At 45.8% G+C, this 18141-nt stretch overlaps 1 protein-coding gene across 4 annotated transcripts in view; it reads right to left on the reverse strand.

The window, feature by feature from the left end:
* A4GALT (alpha 1,4-galactosyltransferase (P1PK blood group)) overlaps positions 1–17501 on the reverse strand; it is a 275344-nt gene extending 257843 nt beyond the window's left edge. For all 4 annotated transcript variants that reach the window (XM_086922057.1, XM_086922047.1, XM_086922068.1 and 1 more), the window contains exon 1: positions 16751–17501. The gene's annotated coding sequence lies outside the window, so the exon portion shown is untranslated. The remainder of the gene's footprint in view (positions 1–16750) is intronic.
* Positions 17502–18141: the final 640 nt, after the last annotated feature.

Here is an 18141-nt window from a genome sequence, read left to right on the forward strand (position 1 = left end):
AGTATTTTCTGAAATGAAATCTGGGAGAAATTAATCAGTGTTTTCAGGAAAGGAATCTGGGAGACATTAATCAGTATTTTCAGGAGTTGAATCTAAGTGTCATTAATCAGTATTTTCAGGAATGCAATCCAAGAGGCATTAATCAGTATTTTCAGGAATGGAATCTGGGAGACAATCGGTATTTTCTGGAATGGAATCCAAGAGTCATTAATCAGTATTTTCTGGAAGGAAATCCAAGAGTCATTGATCAGTATTTTCAGGAATGCAATCTGGGAGACATTAATCAGTATTTTCAGGAATGGAATCTGGGAGACATTAATCAGTATTCTCAGGAATGGAATCCAAGAGGCATTAATCATTTTTTTCTGGAATGGAGTACAAAAGTCATTAATCAGTATTTTCAGGAATGGAATCCAAGAGTCATTAATCAGTATTTTCTGGAATGGAATCTGGAAGACATTAATCAGAATTTTCTGGAATGGAATCCAAAAGTAATTAATCAGTATTTTCTGGAATGGAATCTGAGAGACATTAATCAGTATTTTCTGGAATGGAGTCCAAGAGTCATTAATCAGTATTTTCCGGAATGGAATCCAAGAGTCATTAATCAGTATTTTCTGGACTAGAATCCAAGAGTCATTAATAAGTATTTTGTGGAATGAAATCCGAGCCATTAATCAGTATTTTCAGGAAGGCAGTCTGGGAGACATTAATAAGTATTTTCTTGAATGGAATCCAAGAGTCATTAATCAGTATTTTCTGGAATGGAATCCAAGAGTCATTAATCAGTATTTTGTGGAATGAAATCCGAGTCATTAATCAGTATTTTCAGGAATAAAATCCGAGTCATTAATCAGTATTTTCAGGAATGCAATTAGGGAGACATTAATTAGAATTAATCAGTATTCTCAGGAATGCAATCTGGGAGACAATAATCAGTATTTTCAGGAATGAAATCCGAGTCATTAATCAGTATTTTCAGGAATGCAATCTGGGAGACATTAATTAGAATTAATCAGTATTCTCAGGAATGCAATCTGGGAGATAATAATCAGTATTTTCAGTTATGGAATCCGAGAGTCAATAATCAGTATTTTCAGGAATGCAATCTGGGGGACATTGATCAGTATTTTCAGGAATGTAATCTGGGAGACATCAATCAGTATTAATCAGTATTTTCAGGAATGCAATCTGGGAGACATTAATCAGTATTTTCAGGAATGGAATATGGGATACATTAATCAGTATTTTCAGGAATAGAATGCAAGAGTCATTAATCAGTATTTTCAGAATGGAATCCAAAAGTCATTAATCAGTATTTTCTGGAATGGAATCCAAGAGTCATTAATCAGTATTTTCTGGAATGGAATCTGGGAGACATTAATCAGTATTTTCTTGAATGGAATCCAACAGTCATTAATCAGTACTTTCTGGAATGGAATCCAAGAGTCATTAATCAGTATTTTCTGGAATGGAATCTGGGAGACATAATCAGTATTTTCTGGAATGGAATTCGAAGAGTCATTAATCAGTATTTTCTGGAATGGAATCCAAGAGTCATTAATCAGTATTTTCTGGAATGGAATCCAAGAGTCATTAATCAGTATTTTGTGGAATAGAATCCGAGCCATTAATCAGTATTTTCAGGAATGCAATCTGGGAGACATTAATCAGTATTTTCAGGAATGGAATCCGAGAGTCATTAACCAGTATTTTGTGGAATGGAATCCAAAAGTCATTAATCAGTATTTTCTGGAATGGAATCCAAGAGTCATTAATCAGTATTTTCTGGAATGAAATCCCAGTCATTAATCAGTATTTTCAGGAATGAAATCAGAGTCAATAATCAGTTTTTTCAGGACTCCAATCTGGGAGACATTGTTAATGTTAATGTTAATAGGTATTAGTGAGCGCTCGTACGCCCGGGGGCTTCATGGCGCTATAGAAAGGAACGAACGCAACAGTCACAGAAGAGGAGGAGCAGCTCAGCAATAAGCCTGAGTGAAGAGCCAGGTTTTCAGGGAATGTCTGAAGCTGAGGATGTTATCATTCAGTTTCAGATGAAGGGGAAGGGAATTCCAGAAACCAGCTGCGAGATGGTCAAAACAGCTGCCTCCCAGACGTTTCCTCTTATAAGGTGGGACAGTCAGAAGGGATTTGTGGATAGACCGGAGGTTGCGGGATGGAGTGTATTTCTTAAACATGTCTCTGATGAACAGGGGGCCAGAGTCGTGCAGAGATCTGAATAAAATACACCCTGTTTTAAAAGCCACGCGCTGCTCCACGGGCAGCCAGTGTAGCTGTTTCAGGCCAGATCTAACAGACTGCCTCTTAGAGAGGTTCAGGAGGAGTCTAGCAGCCTGGTTCTGGACCAGCTGAAGGCGTTTTAGCTCTCCAGCTTGAATACCAAAATAGAGACTGTTGGAAAAATCTAGTCTGGACAGAACCAGGGAGATGACAATCTGAGTGAGGGCAGCTGGGGAAAAGAAGCTGGCGATTTTCTTGATTTTCTTCAGCTGGAAAAAACTAGCTGAGACAACTGCTCCTACTTGTTTTTTGAGAGAGAGGTCCTCGCTGATATATATCCCCAAACTCTTGACTGAGGAGGACTTGGATGGGGGGGCTCCCATACTGGAAGGCCAAAAGCTAGGGTTCCAACTAAGAGCACTCTGCCCCGGCAAGACCAATTCGGCTTGCCAGGGTTAAGTTTCAAGTGACTGCAGTTCATCCAGTTTAAAATGTGGGACATAGTATTTTGAAATTCAACCACAGCGTCCTTGGTGTTTAAAGGAAAGATGAGCTGCAAATCGTCAGCATAGTTGAAAATTGTCACTTTGGCCCTCCTAAGGGAGTGCAGAAGGGGACGTAGATATAAATTAAAAAGCAGGGGGGATAGCGAAGAGCCCTGCGGGACTCCACAGGTAGAAGGTATGGTGGGGGCAGTGTAAGGTCCCAGTCTGACAGCCTGAGTGCGCCCAGTAATAAATGAGCGAATCCAGCTCAGTGCCAGGCCCCTGAGACCTGCCTGCTCGACACGGTCGACCAAGATGTTGTAGTCGACCGTGTCGAAAGCAGCCGAGAGGTCCAATAGCACCAGGGCCTGATGTATTCCCTCCTCCGCATTCCGTCTCAGAGTGTTCTGCACCGAAAGAATGACCGCCTCGGTAGAGTGACATGGGCGGAAGCCAGCCTGGTTCGGTGCAAAATACTCTGATTCTTCCAAAAATTTGGAGATGCTGTTACAGACATGAGCCTCCAAAAGTTTGGCACAGTAGGGCAGCAGGGATATGGGCCTGTAATTTTGCAGGTCCTGCGGGTTAGCTCCTGCTTTTTTGAGCAAGGGAATCAGAGGGGCTTTTTTAAAGTTTTCGGGGACTTTACCCTGGGTGAGCGTGCCATTCAATAAAGAAAGTATACCCTCAGGAATACTGGTTCCTATTTCTTTCAAAATAAAAGGGGGGCAGATGTCATCAGGGGAACCTGATTTAACTTTGGCAAGGAGTTTGGGTAGCATAGTGCTGTCAACAGGGGGGAGCGACCTTAGGGTCGCAGTATTGTAGAAAGTATCAGTCAGTAGGGGCGGAGATTGAGTGATGGGGATGCTTTGTTTAATTATGCTAATTTTGTCAGAAAAAAACGAGTTTAGGGAATTGCAGAGCTCCTGAGTAGGAGCTACCGGGAGAGACGTTCTATCGCTAGCACTCAGATTCTCGACAATGTTAAACAACTCTTTGGATTTGTTGTGGGCATTAAGGATCTTTTTTGAGAAATAATCAGTTTTATGTTCCTGGATGAGTTTTTGGTAGTCCTTACGTGTTTTACAATAATTAACTCTATCTGCTTCTAGGTAGGCTGTTCGCCACTTGCGCTCCATTTGACGGACTTCTAATTTGAGATTTTTCAAAAGAGGTGTAAACCACCTATGAGCGTCATTGGGGCGAGAGCGGGGGAAGTTGGTACAAGGAGCATAAGCATCAGCTGCCTGAAGTAACCACCTAGAAAATGCTGCTTCCATTTCTTCAGTATCCTGATCTAAAAGAGGACAGGAAGATGCTAATGTGCCAATGAAAGCAGAAATATCAACGTTCTTCCAGATTCTAGTTTTGCCTCCTATCTGAATCGGGTGTTTCCTACTGTTTTCGAAGGTCAAGGTGAATTTGATCATGAAATGGTCAGACCAAATACAAGGCATGATGGAATTAATAGTCAGAGGAATGTTCTGAGACCAAATTTGGTCAAGACTATGCCCTTTTGCATGAGTAGGAAGGTGAATCTGTTGAGTGAGATTCATGTCTAGGAGGACATCTTTCAGTGCAGCTGCCTGAGTATCTAACTCGGCCGAATCCAGCCAAAAATTAAGATCGCCTAGCAGCACAATTTTTTTGTATGAGATTATTAAGGGAGCAAGCTGTTCTGCTAAGGCTGCCGCAAAACTAGGCATGTTTTGAGGGGGGCGATATATGAGAATCATAAGTAGAGTGCCGCTACTGTTGTCCATTTTGATAATCAAATTATCTGAACATGTGAGGTCCAAGGACGGTAAAAGGGAGACTTTATGGGACTTGCGAATAATCGCAGCGACCCCCCCGCCCCTTTTGTCAGCGGGTCTATCCACATGTAAGATGTAGTAGTCGGAAGGGACCGCTGCCAGTATATCGGGTAGGGAGTCAGCATTCAGCCAAGTCTCCGTAAGAAATAAAATGTCAGGCTGCTCAGTTTGTAGATAAAGAAAAATGTCCAAATGGTGCTTAACCATGGACCTGGTATTAAGATATGAGCATTTAAAATCGATGTTTAGGTTGGGAGAGGATGGAGAGCAATTTAGAGGGCTTGGCCTTAAAGTTTTAGCGATGGCGAACTCTGGTCGCAATATACCATATGTAGCGGCGCGTTTTAGAACATAAGCAGGAAGGGCGAGTCCCGCATTGACAGGGGATCTGAGTAACAGTAGCTCAGAGGAAGAGTATTTGTGTATTTGACCGGGGGTTATGGCCCCGAGCCCCCGTCTGCCGCGGACGGGCGCAGACGGGCTTGACTTATGCGCGACTTCGGCGCGCATTCGTCGCGCCCGCTGCGCTCGTCCGCTGCGCTCCTGTATACACATTGGTTATAAAGCCTGCCTCCCGGGAGGACTAGACCGCTAGATCCGGTCCAGCCCCACCTAAGATGGCGGCTCGCCTCACCCTCCACACAAACGGCACAAGCCGCGAAGGACCAGGGCGGGTATCAAGTATGCAATCACTACAGTCGGTAAGTAAATTGAAGTAAAATATCACTACAGTTAAAAAATGAGCATAAAAAGATTTTCGAGCACTGGCGCCTAAATCGCGCCAGAGCTGCTGCTATATCTTCAAGTGACAGCGTTATTACCACGAGTGATTTCAGGGTTCCCAGAGTGCTAGGTAGCTGCCACCAACCAAGCGTTCTCGGTAGGTTCTGAAACAGGAAGTGTTTTAAAGCCTGCCTCCCGGGAGGACTAGACTTAATCAGTATTTTAAGGAATGGATTCCGAGAGTCATTAATCAGTATTTTCAGGAATGGAATCAGGGAGACATTAATCAGTATTTTCAGGAATGAAATCTGAGAGTCATTAATCAGTATTTTCAGGAATGCAATCTGGGAGACATTAATCAGTATTTTCAGGAATGCAATCTGGTAGACATTAATCAGTATTAGTCAGTATTTTCAGGAATGCAATCTGGGAGACATTAATCAGTATTTTCAGGAATGGAATATGGGATACATTAATCAGTATTTTCAGGAATGGAATCAGAGAGTCATTATTCAGTATTTTCTGAAATGAAATCTGGGAGAAATTAATCAGTGTTTTCAGGAAAGGAATCTGGGAGACATTAATCAGTATTTTCAGGAGTTGAATCTAAGTGTCATTAATCAGTATTTTCAGGAATGCAATCCAAGAGGCATTAATCCGTATTTTCAGGAATGGAATCTGGGAGACAATCGGTATTTTCTGGAATGGAATCCAAGAGTCATTAATCAGTATTTTCTGGAAGGAAATCCAAGAGTCATTGATCAGTATTTTCAGGAATGCAATCTGGGAGACATTAATCAGTATTTTCAGGAATGGAATCTGGGAGACATTAATCAGTATTCTCAGGAATGGAATCCAAGAGGCATTAATCATTTTTTTCTGGAATGGAGTACAAAAGTCATTAATCAGTATTTTCAGGAATGGAATCCAAGAGTCATTAATCAGTATTTTCTGGAATGGAATCTGGAAGACATTAATCAGAATTTTCTGGAATGGAATCCAAAAGTAATTAATCAGTATTTTCTGGAATGGAATCTGAGAGACATTAATCAGTATTTTCTGGAATGGAGTCCAAGAGTCATTAATCAGTATTTTCCGGAATGGAATCCAAGAGTCATTAATCAGTATTTTCTGGACTAGAATCCAAGAGTCATTAATAAGTATTTTGTGGAATGAAATCCGAGCCATTAATCAGTATTTTCAGGAAGGCAGTCTGGGAGACATTAATAAGTATTTTCTTGAATGGAATCCAAGAGTCATTAATCAGTATTTTCTGGAATGGAATCCAAGAGTCATTAATCAGTATTTTGTGGAATGAAATCCGAGTCATTAATCAGTATTTTCAGGAATAAAATCCGAGTCATTAATCAGTATTTTCAGGAATGCAATTAGGGAGACATTAATTAGAATTAATCAGTATTCTCAGGAATGCAATCTGGGAGACAATAATCAGTATTTTCAGGAATGAAATCCGAGTCATTAATCAGTATTTTCAGGAATGCAATCTGGGAGACATTAATTAGAATTAATCAGTATTCTCAGGAATGCAATCTGGGAGATAATAATCAGTATTTTCAGTTATGGAATCCGAGAGTCAATAATCAGTATTTTCAGGAATGCAATCTGGGAGACATTAATCAGTATTTTCAGGAATGCAATCTGGGAGACTTTAATCAGTAATAATCAGTATTTTCAGGAATGCAATCTGGGAGACATTAATCAGTGTTTTCGGGAATGGAATCTGGGATACATTAATCAGTACTTTCAGGAATGGAATCCGCGAGTCAATAATCAGTATTTTCTGGAATGAAATCTGGGAGAAATTAATCAGTGTTTTCAGGAAAGGAATCTGGGAGGCATTAATCATTATTTTCTGGAATGGAATCTGGGAGACATTAATCAGTATTAATCAGTATTTTCAGGAATGCAATCTGGGAGACATTAATCAGTATTAATTAGTATTTTCAGGAATGGAATCTGGGAGACAATCAGTATTTTCTAGAATGGAATCCAAGAGTCATTAATCAGTATTTTCTGGAAGGAAATCCAAGAGTCATTAATCAGTATTTTCAGGAATGCAATCTGGGAGACATTAATCAGTATTTTTAGGAATGGAATCTAGGAGACAATAATCAGTATTTTCAGGAATGGAATCCGAGAGGAATTAATCAGTATTTTCTGGAATGGAATCCAAGAGTTATTAATCAGTATTTTCGCAAATGGAATCTGGAAGATATTAATCAGTATTTTCTGGAATGGATTCCAAGAGTCATTAATCAGTATTTTCTGGAATGGAATCCAAGAGTCATTAATCAATATTTTCTGGAATGGAATCTGGGAGACATTAATCAGTATTTTTTTGATTGGAATCCAAGTGTCATTAATCAGTATTTTCTGGAATGGAAACCAAGAGTCATTAATCAGTATTTTCTGGAATAGAATCCAAGAGTCATTAATCAGTATTTTGTGGAATGAAATCCGAGCCATTAATCAGTATTTTCAGGAATGCAATCTGGAAGACATTAATCAGTATTTTCAGGAATGGAATCCGAGAGTCATTAATCAGTATTTTCTTGAATGGAATCCAAGAAGCATTAATCAGTATTTTCTGGAATGGAATCCAAGAGTCATTAATCAGTATTTTGTGGAATGAAATCTGAGTCATTAATCAGTATTTTCAGGAATGAAATCCGAGTCATTAATCAGTATTTTCAGGAATGGAATCTGGGAGACATTAATCAGTATTTTTAGGAATGGAATCCGAGAGTCATTAATCAGTATTTTCAGGAATGGAATCCGAGAGTCATTAATCAGTATTTTCAGGAATGCAATCTGGGAGACATTAATCAGTATTTTCAGGAATGCAATCTGGGAGACCTTAATCAGTATTGATCAGTATTTTCAAGAATGCAATCTGGGAGACATTAATCAGTATTTTCAGGAATGGAATCTGGGAGACATTAATCAGAATTTTCAGGAATGGAATCTGGGAGTCATTAATCAGTATTTTCTGGAATGAAATCTGGGAGAAATTAATCAGTGTTTTCAGGAAAGGAATCTGGGAGACATTAATCAGTGTTTTCTGGATTGGAATCCAGGAGACACCAATCATCATTTTCTGACTGAGGTGTGCGCTTCAGCGGCAAGAACACCTTTGTACTGTAGTAATAAACATGTTTATTGGTAGACTTATTCCACATAACCAGTGGCTGGGTCTTGTTTATGTTTGCAGGCAGGGCATACACAGGTTGCTTCCATGGAATATTGTCTTTACAAATGCTCAGTTCTTGAATGGGTGTTATTTGCAAGCAAATATCTTCTCTAGGAGGTGCACGTAGATTACAAAGTGAAGTAATGACAACCAAGAACACCACCTCCTATGGCAGATCTGTAAGGGTCCCGCTAGAGCTCTCGGTAGTGACAGTAGCAACCCGCGCTAGAGCCGGAAGAGTAAGAGACAGATAGATACAGAGGTCTGAACACTCCTAAGACTGCATTTAGAACTGGGGATATATATATATATATATATATATATATATATATATATATATATATATATATATATATATATATATATATATATATATTCCAAGGATAATCCGGCAAGGCGCAGGCTTTCTCCAGGCTGCAAATACGGATGTGGACCCAAGAGATAAGTGCAAGAATTAATTTATTTATTTACGGTGCTCCCAGTCATCACGACGCGTTTCGCACTTCCCAGAGCGCTTGATCATATATATATATATATATATATATATATATATATATATATATATATATATATATATATATATATATATATATATATATATATATATATACGGGGACTACACTGGCTCCCCGTCGAGAAGAGAATCACCTTCAATCTTCTCTCCCACGCCCACAAAGCCCTTCACAACACTGACACACCTACATGAACCACTGTCTCTCGTTCCACGCACCCCAAAGATCCCTCCGCTCACCTCAGCTCTCCCTTGCAACGGTGCAGCGGATCAAGAAGACCAAAACAGGAGGCAGATCCTTGTCCTTCCTCGCAGCCACGTCATGCCCTCGCCACCTCCGCTAGACAGCAACACTCTCCAAGTTCTTGAAGGACCTCACGACGTGGCTTTTCGATGAATCACCGTGAACCTACAGGGTCTGCGCAGACCCTGACGGGTCCTGAAGGACCTCAAGACCTGGCTCATCGACATACCATTGTGAACATCTAAGGAGCCCCCCTCACCAGTGCCTTGAGCCCCTTTCGGGTGAGTAGCTGGTCTCAACAAACCTGTGATTGATTGATTGAGAGAGGGAATACCCTTCATCCTAAGTGTAACGCAGGACTAGAGAGGGTATACCCTTCATCCCATCTGGGACACAGGACTAGAGAGGGAATAGACTAGAGAGGGAATACCCTTCATCCCATCTGGGACGCAGGACTAGAGAGGGAATAGCCTTCATCCTATGTGGGATGCAAAACTAGAGAGATAATATCCTTCATCCCATCTGGGACACAGGACTAGAGAGGGACCCTTTATCAGGGAATACCCATCAGCCCATCTGGGACGCAGGACTAGAGAGGGACCCTTTATCCTGTGTGGGACACAGGACTAGAGAGGAACCCTTCATCCCATCTAGAACGCAGGACTAGAGAGAGACCCTTTATCCTATGTGGGGTGCAGGACTAGAGAGGGACACTTTATCCTATGTGGGACGCAGGGCTAGAGAGGGGCCCTTTATCCTATGTGGGACACAGGGCTAGAGAGGGACCCTTTATCCAATGTGGGACGAAGGACTAGAGAGGGACCCTTTATCCAAAGTGGGACGCGGGACTAGAGAGGAACCCTTCATCCCAAGTGGGATGCAGGACTAGAGAGGGACCCTTCATTTTATGAGGGATGCAGGGCTAGAGAGGTTCCTTTCATCCCAAGTGGGACGCAGGGCTAGAGTGGGACCCTTCATCAACTTTTGAGAGTTTCACTTCCAGCGAATGTTCTGTCACGGCAGTGCAGCTCCTCCTCACACCAGAGCCCGAGAAAGCAAGGCCGGCAACCCAAGCTCAGATTTGTCCCCAGCCTTGAAAGAAAAGCTACAAATCTGCCAGGACTCGAGTTCCTGGGTTGGCGCAGAGTCCCATTAGCAACAAGCATTTACATAATGAGCTGCACGTGTCTAATAATGGCCCGATGACATCAGCTCTGTGGTCTACCAATGAGTTTCTGGGGTGCCACGGAATCCCTAGAGCGACAAGCATTTACAGAATGATATGCATGTGTCCATTAATGGCCCAGTGACATCACCTCCGTTATCTGCCAATGAGTTCCTGGTTGGCACAGAATCCCATGAGCGCCAAGCATTTACAGAATGATCTGCACGCGTTTATTTACCCCTTGGGTGCGGGCGCGATTCTGCGCCTGTGCGGCACATTCCGCTCGCGGGTGAGGTCATGTCGGCCGGGAGCCGTCATGGCACACGAGCCGTCATCAGTAAACGAGCACTGTGTGCCATGACGGCTCCCGGCCGTCATCAGCATGGAAGGGGTTAATGGCCCAATGACTTCAGGTCTGTGGTCTACCAAAGAGTTCCTCGGGTGCCACGGAATCCCTGGAGCGACAAGCATTTACAGAATGATCTGCACGTGTCTATTAATGGCCCGGTGATACCACCTCTGTGGTCTCCCAATGAGTTCTCGTGTGGCACAGAGTCCCACGAGCCACAAGCATTTACAGAACGACCTGCACATGTCTATTAATGGCCCGGTGACATCACCTCCTTGGTCTGCAATGAGTTTCAAGGAGGATGCAGAACCCCCTGAAAGTCCAAGCAGGGTAAAAGGTGCTTGCACAAGGATCCAGCAATTATCCCACCTTGGTTACCGAGGTGGGACACCTGAGCCAATTGGAGGACCTGCAATTCCTAAAGTTCACACTCTTCAGCCAATCCTAAAATATGACATCTTTGTCCTCGTGGTCCTGCAAGATCCAGAGTAGAGTACATGGTCAAACCAATCTTGGCTGGTAAAATGGTGACTCTGGAGAGTCCTCAGAAGAAATACAACAGAAGACCCCGATACTTGGAGAATTACGCAGCAAGAGCGGAGATGGGGTACTAACTAGTAGTGGGACATGTACACTACATTAAAGCAAGTACTCCAGGACCCAACAGGGCACCCAGAACCCAACAGGTCACCCGTTTCAACCAGTCCATAAGCATCCAAAGCCCCCACCCCGCTCTCAAACAAAAAGAAAAATTCATTCTGGCTGGAGTGGAATTACAAGTCACTAATGGAATGTCTTAGCGACCACCCAACACACACCACCACGGGACCCCATAGCAGCATCTCCAGACCCCGCCAGTCCTCAGTGACAAACCTCAGCCGCCGATCTCCACATAAGGAAATACCAAACTAGGAGGAAGGCCACTCTGTAACCTCACCACCAAGTCAAGAGAGCACATGACTTCCGCAGAAAGGTACTGGTTGTTAGGTGACAACACAAGCCCTACGAGATAAAGGAAATCTTCACAATAGCATGTTCTGCAGCGTAGCTTCACGCTGACATGTTCTGTACTATGTTTGAACTGCAGCGTGGCTTCAGACTGGTATTCTCTGCACTGTCTTTGAACTGCAGCGTGCCTTCAGACTGGCATGCTCTGCAATGTGTTTGAACTGCAGCGTGCCTTCAGACTGGCATGCTCTGCACTGTGTTTGAACTGCAGCGCGGCTTCACAATGGCATGTTCTGCATTGTGTTTGAACTGTAGCATGGCTTCCCAATGGCATGTTCTGCAGCGTGGCTTCACGCTGACATGCTCTGCAATGTGTTTGAACTGCAGCGTGGCTTCACACTGGCATGTTCTGAACTGTGTTTGAAATGCAGTGTGGCTTCACAATGGCATGCTCTACACTGTGTTTGAACTGCAGCATGGCTTCACAATGGCATGTTCTGCACTGTGTTTGAACTGCATTGCAGCGTCATACTGGCATTTTCTGCACAGTGATTGAACTGCAGCGTGGCTCACACTGACATGTTCTGCAGCGTCGCTTCACACTGGCATGTTCTGCACTGTGTTTGAACTGCAGCCTGGCTTCACACTGGCATGTCCTGCCCTGTGAATGAACTGCAGCGTGGCTTCACAATGGCATGTTCTGCACTGTGTTTGAAGTGCATCGTGGCTTCACACTGGCATGTTCTGCAGCATGGCTTCACACCGGCATGTCCTGCACTGCGTTTGAACTGCAGTGTGGCTTCACACTGGCATGTTCTGCAGCGTGGCTTCACACTGACATGTCCTGCACGGTGTATGAACTGCAGCGTGGCCTCACAATGGCATGTTCTGCCCTGTGTTTGAACAGCAGCATGGCTTCACACTGGCATGCTCTGAACTGTGTTTGAACTGCATCGTGGTTTCATACTGGCATTTTCTGCACAGTGTTTTAACTGCAGCGTGGCTTCACATTGACATGTTCTGCAGCATGGCTTCACACTGGCATGTTATGCACTGTGTTTAACCTGCAGCATATCTTCACATGGACATGTTCGGCACTGTGAACTGCAGCGTAGCTTTTCACACAGGCATGTTCTGCGCTGTTTGAACTGCAGCGTTGCTTTTCACACTGGCATGTTCTGCACTGTGTTTTAACTGCAGCGTGGCTTCACGCTGACATGTTCCGCACTGTGTATTAACTGCAACATGGCTTTTCACACGGGCATGTTCTGCACTGTGTTTTAAGTGGAGCGTGGCTTCACTCTGACATGTTCCGAGCTGTGTGTGGACTGCAGCGTGGCTTTTCACACAGGCATGTTCTGCACTGTTTGAACTACAGTGTTGCTTTTCACACTGGCATGTTCTTCACTGTGTTTTAATTGCAGCATGGCTTCACACTGACATGTTCCGCACTGTGTATGAACTGCAGCCTGGCTACACACTGGCATGTTCTGGACTGTTTTTTTACTGCAGCGTGGCTTCACACTGACATGTTCTGCACTGTGTATGAACTGCAGCGTGGCTTCACACTGGCATGTTGCCGCACTGTGTATGAACTGCAGCGTGGATTCACACTGGCATGTTCCACACTGTGTTTGAACTGCAGCGTGGCTTCACACTGGCATGCTCTGCACTGTGTTTGAACTGCATCGTGGCTTCACACCGACATGTTCTGCACTGTGTTTGAACTGCAGCGTGGCTTCACACTAGCATGCTCTGCACTGTGTTTGAACTGCAGCGTGGCTTCACACTGGCGTGCTCTGCACTGTGTTTGAACTGCAGTGTGGCTTTACACTGGCATATTCCGCACTGTGTTTGAACTGCAGTGTGGCTTCACACTCGCATGTTTTGCACTGTGTTTGAACTGCAGTGTGGCTTCACACTGACATGCTCTGCATTGTGTTTGAACTTCAGTGTGGCTTCACACTGGCATGTTCCGCACTGTGTTTGAACTGCAGCGTGGCTTCACACTCGCATGTTCTGGACTGTGTTTGAACTGCAGCGTGGCTTCACACTTGCATGTTCTGCACTGTGTATGAACTGCAGCGTCGCTACACACTGTCATTTTGCCGCACTGTGTTTGAACTGCAGCGTGGCTTCACACTTGCATGTTCTGCACTGTGTATGAACTGCAGCGTGGCTTCACACTGGCATGTTGCCGCACTGTGCATGAACTGCAGCATGGCTTCACACTGGCATGTTCCACACTGTGTTGCAAATGCAGCGTGGCTTCACACTGACCAGTTGTGCACTCTGTTTGAACTGCAGCGTGGCTTCACACTGGCATGTTCCGCACTGTGTATGAACTGCAGCGTGGCTTAACACTGGCATATTCCGCACTGTGTTTGAACTGCAGCGTGGCTTCACACTCGCATGTTCTGCACTGTGTTTGAACTGCAGCGTGGCTTCACACTAGCATGTTCTGCACTGTGTCTAAACTGCAGCGTGGCTTCACACTGGCATGTTTCACACTGTGTTTCAACTGCAGCGTGGCTTCACACTGACATGTTGTGCGCTGTGTTTGAACTGCAGCGTGGCTTCACACTGGCACGCTCTGCACTGTGTTTAAACTGCAGCGTGGCTTCACACTGACATGTTCTGCACTGTGTTTGAACTGCAGCGTGGCTTCACACTGGCATGCTCTGCACTGTGTTTGAACTGCAGCGTGGCTTCACACTGACAAGTTGTGCGCTGTGTTTGAACTGCAGCGTGGCTTCACACTGGCATGTTCCGCACTGTGTATGAACTGCAGCGTGGCTTAACACTGGCATGTTCCGCACTGTGTTTGAACTGTAGCGTGGCTTCACACTTGCATGTTCTGCACTGTGTTTGAACTGCAGCGTGGCTTCATACTTGCATGTTCTGCACTGTGTATGAACTGCAGCATGGCTTCACACTCTCACGTTCTGCACTGTGTTTGAACTGCAGCCTGGCTTCACACTGACATGCTCTGCACTGAGTTTGAACTGCAGTATGGCTTCACACATGCATGTTGTGCACTGTGCTTGATCTTAAGATTATATGGAAATACTCTAAACAGGAAACCACACAGTCAAATCATATTACTATGTACAGGAGTATATACGCTGCTGGAGAACTGACATGGCATGTTGACGGACATTAGAGTTATTACGATGGAACTTATCATGGCTCCTTGAACACTGACAATACGGAGAATCAGGCCATATATGTCTCACATATTTGAAAACTTTAGATCTTATTATTGATGAATCTTATATTAAGAACGATACATTTTGCGAAAGCAGTGCCTGCAAATGAATAGTGAGCAACATGGAAAGAAGCCTTGAGGAAGCCCGAATAGGACGAAACGCGCGTCGGCTGTGGAGCATTGTCTTTTAAGAAATAAAATTTGAACTGTCGATACAACATGTCTCTCTGGGAATGATAAAGATTATTCCAACAAAGAACATTGATGGAGAAAGAGTGCTAAACTGCACAGAGGATAAAAGTGATTACATGTGATGTGCGCTTGTGTTTTGTTTTTGGTATTGTGACATTCTGCTGCAATCTTTGTGGGCGGGAGGTCTTTTTTGATGCTTTAGGTGGATGTGCACCAAACGCCAAGGCTGCACTCCAAATGTAATGTGTTGAACATAATAAGTGGTTGAAGTGGATACAATAACAGGAGGCCAATTGATGTGCAGATCATTCTATAGCAAATCCACCCTTCTTTGTATGTTGTATGAATATATGCGTGTATAGTATCCGTTTGATTTAAGGCGTCATAAGTGTATTTATTAAATAAACTCTGTGTACCAATACCAATTCATGAAATAACTGAACACAAAGACCTGACCTGTGGTGCTAAGCAGCGGAGAGAAGGAACTAGCCCTACAAGGACTGAATTACACACTGTGTAACCAGGAAACCTGGGCTAATATCCTGGCATACATACTTAGTTTAAGTGTGATGCACGGCAAAATGACTTTACTATGCACTATTTTTCTTCACCAAGCAAAAGTAATTCACTCTATGATCTGTGCTGTGCAAACACCTCCCTTGTGTATAATTAAAACAAATGTATATCCCTTCACAGTTAACTAGTGGCAACGTTGTCAGAACATGGGTTGATTCTTGAATGCTTCATGATTAAAAAATATTGTTGTCAATAAATGCTTCTCAGTGTGGTAATAAAATATGTGTACTTTAACTGAGAAACTCGGAAATTAAATGTTGAATCTGTCAGTGGATGGCTCGGCTTGTGCTAGAGCCACGCCTGACCCCGGCTCGACCCTCTTTGAATCCGCAGTCTACCCACATGTAACCCCTTGCCAGAGCACAGACCGTGCGATAAGAGACGGGCGGTGCTGGGCGCGCGCCGCCCCTGACACCGCTGCCTCGGGGTGGGGTAGAGGCGGGCGCGCGAGAAGCGCATCTGGCAATTAATGGGCTTCGAGTCTGCTGGCTGCGCCGCCGCCCGCCCCACAAGTCAGAGCATGCAGAACTATCCATCCGCGTCACACACAATGTAAGAGGCCCGAGGTGACAGCCCTTCGTAAAGGGATGCTCCAAGGCGCCCCTCTGAGATGCAGCTGCTTGACTCTGCTGCACCCCACCTCTATGCACCCCCTGCACGGCCCCCGCGGTGTTATCGTGAACGCACTTCCAGACATTCCTACCAGCCTGTGCCTGCATCGCGATATGCACGTGCCATGGGCGGGGGCGGCGAGAGGGCCCGCTTCAACTCACTTTCTGGTGTTTAGTGCTGTGTCAGCCCCACCCCACATCTCTGCCCTCAGCACACTGTTCCGCCAAATCTCTACTACACTGGGTGTCACTGTGCGCCCTGTACTGTCCCTCAGTCCAGGCAGTGCCCCCGGAGCAGCAATGCTGGGGTGCAGTGGACCCCCATGCTCTACAGCTGTACTCCCCATACTCTCTGCCACGAGAGAGACCCCCACCTCCGCCCCCGCGGTACCTCAGCGTGCGGGTGTCCCAGCGCTCCCCCCGCTGCCAGGCAGCCCCCGTACAGTGCCCCGCCCGCTCCTACCTGCGGTCCGTCCGCCAGAAGATCCGGTGCAGTCCTGGGCGCTGGAGCCTTTGAGAGAAGCGGCGGAGGGAGGACTCCCTGGGAGAGGCAGGAGGGGCACAGGTGATGGAGGCGCGAGCAGAGGTCCCTGGACAGGGACCAGGCGAGGGAGAGTGGAGCGCGGCAGGGCAGGGCGGAGAGAGGGTGGGAAAACGCGTGCAGCAAAGGAGAGGTGTGGGAGGCACAGGTGCACAAGAAGGGTGTGTGGGCGGGGGGGGGGGGGGGGGAGTAAAGCTAGACGAGGGTGGAGGTGGAAGAGAGAAGTGAAGGGGCTGCGCAGGGTAGAGAGGACAGCAACAGGGGATGGAGCAACAGGGAAACGAATGGAAACCCGGACGCGGAAGGTGTAAGTGTGGGGAAGGAAAGGAGTGGTGTGAAGGAGAGGGTAGGGCGGAAGGAAAGGAGTGGTGTGAAGGAGAGGGTAGGGCAGAAGGGAAGGAGTGATGCGAAGGAGAGGGTAGGGCAGAAGGGAAGGAGTGGTGTGAAGGAGAGGGTAGGGCAGAAGGGAAGGAGTAGTGTGATCATGTGATGAGATATGGGGCTGAACGGAGGGGATAGACAAGGACCAGAGGGGTGAAAGAAGAGGGGACAGGAGAGGAGCGGAGTGATAGGTTGAGAGAAGAGAAGGGAGCGGAAGAGATAGGCGAGGAGGGAGCTAAGAGAGGCGGCATGGGAGCGGCAGTAAGGAAAGACACTGACGTGGTATGGGATACACAGGGCAGCCAGCTACAGGACACAGCAATTGACTGCGACGAGGAGAGATGGACTGATGGTGGAGCGTGGTGACACTTGTGTACAGGACAGGGGCACGAAACAACAAGGAAGCGGTGGGGATGAGAGCGGCGACACGCTCAGCTCCAACGCGCGCGCAGAACGCGCGAGACGGTTCCTGTTAACTGCGCCACCGCACCGGGCACGGGCGCATCCGAGGGGGCTACAACGGGGACTGTGCGAGGGTCCTCCCATATCTCTGACTGAAGAAGGGGCGCTCAGTTCTGGAGTGCCCTAGGACAAATGACTGAGGCCAGACGTGGGCCGTTATCCACCTACTTTTTGTCCGTCCTGGCCCCAGCTCGTGCTCCTCCTCATCACTGGAGAGGCCACCACACCTGTCCCCCTCCCCTCCCCCCAAACCTAGCACAGCCTTGGGGCACAACAGAGGTGTCTCTGCCACCTGTGCCACGGGAGACGCTGCTTGGTCTGAGCAGCAAACTTCAAGCTCCCCTCGTAAGAGGAAGTGTGAGCGGTGGGGGAGGGGGGAGTGGGGAGTGGGGTGTGGGATGCTAAAAGAAAGAGTGTAAAAGAATGAGCACCGGTGCCCACGGCTCTGCTCAGAAATCTGCGGGCGGTGC

Source organism: Lissotriton vulgaris, chromosome 1_1, assembly GCF_964263255.1.
Source record: "Lissotriton vulgaris chromosome 1_1, aLisVul1.2, whole genome shotgun sequence".
Taxonomy (NCBI): Eukaryota; Metazoa; Chordata; class Amphibia; order Caudata; family Salamandridae; genus Lissotriton; species Lissotriton vulgaris.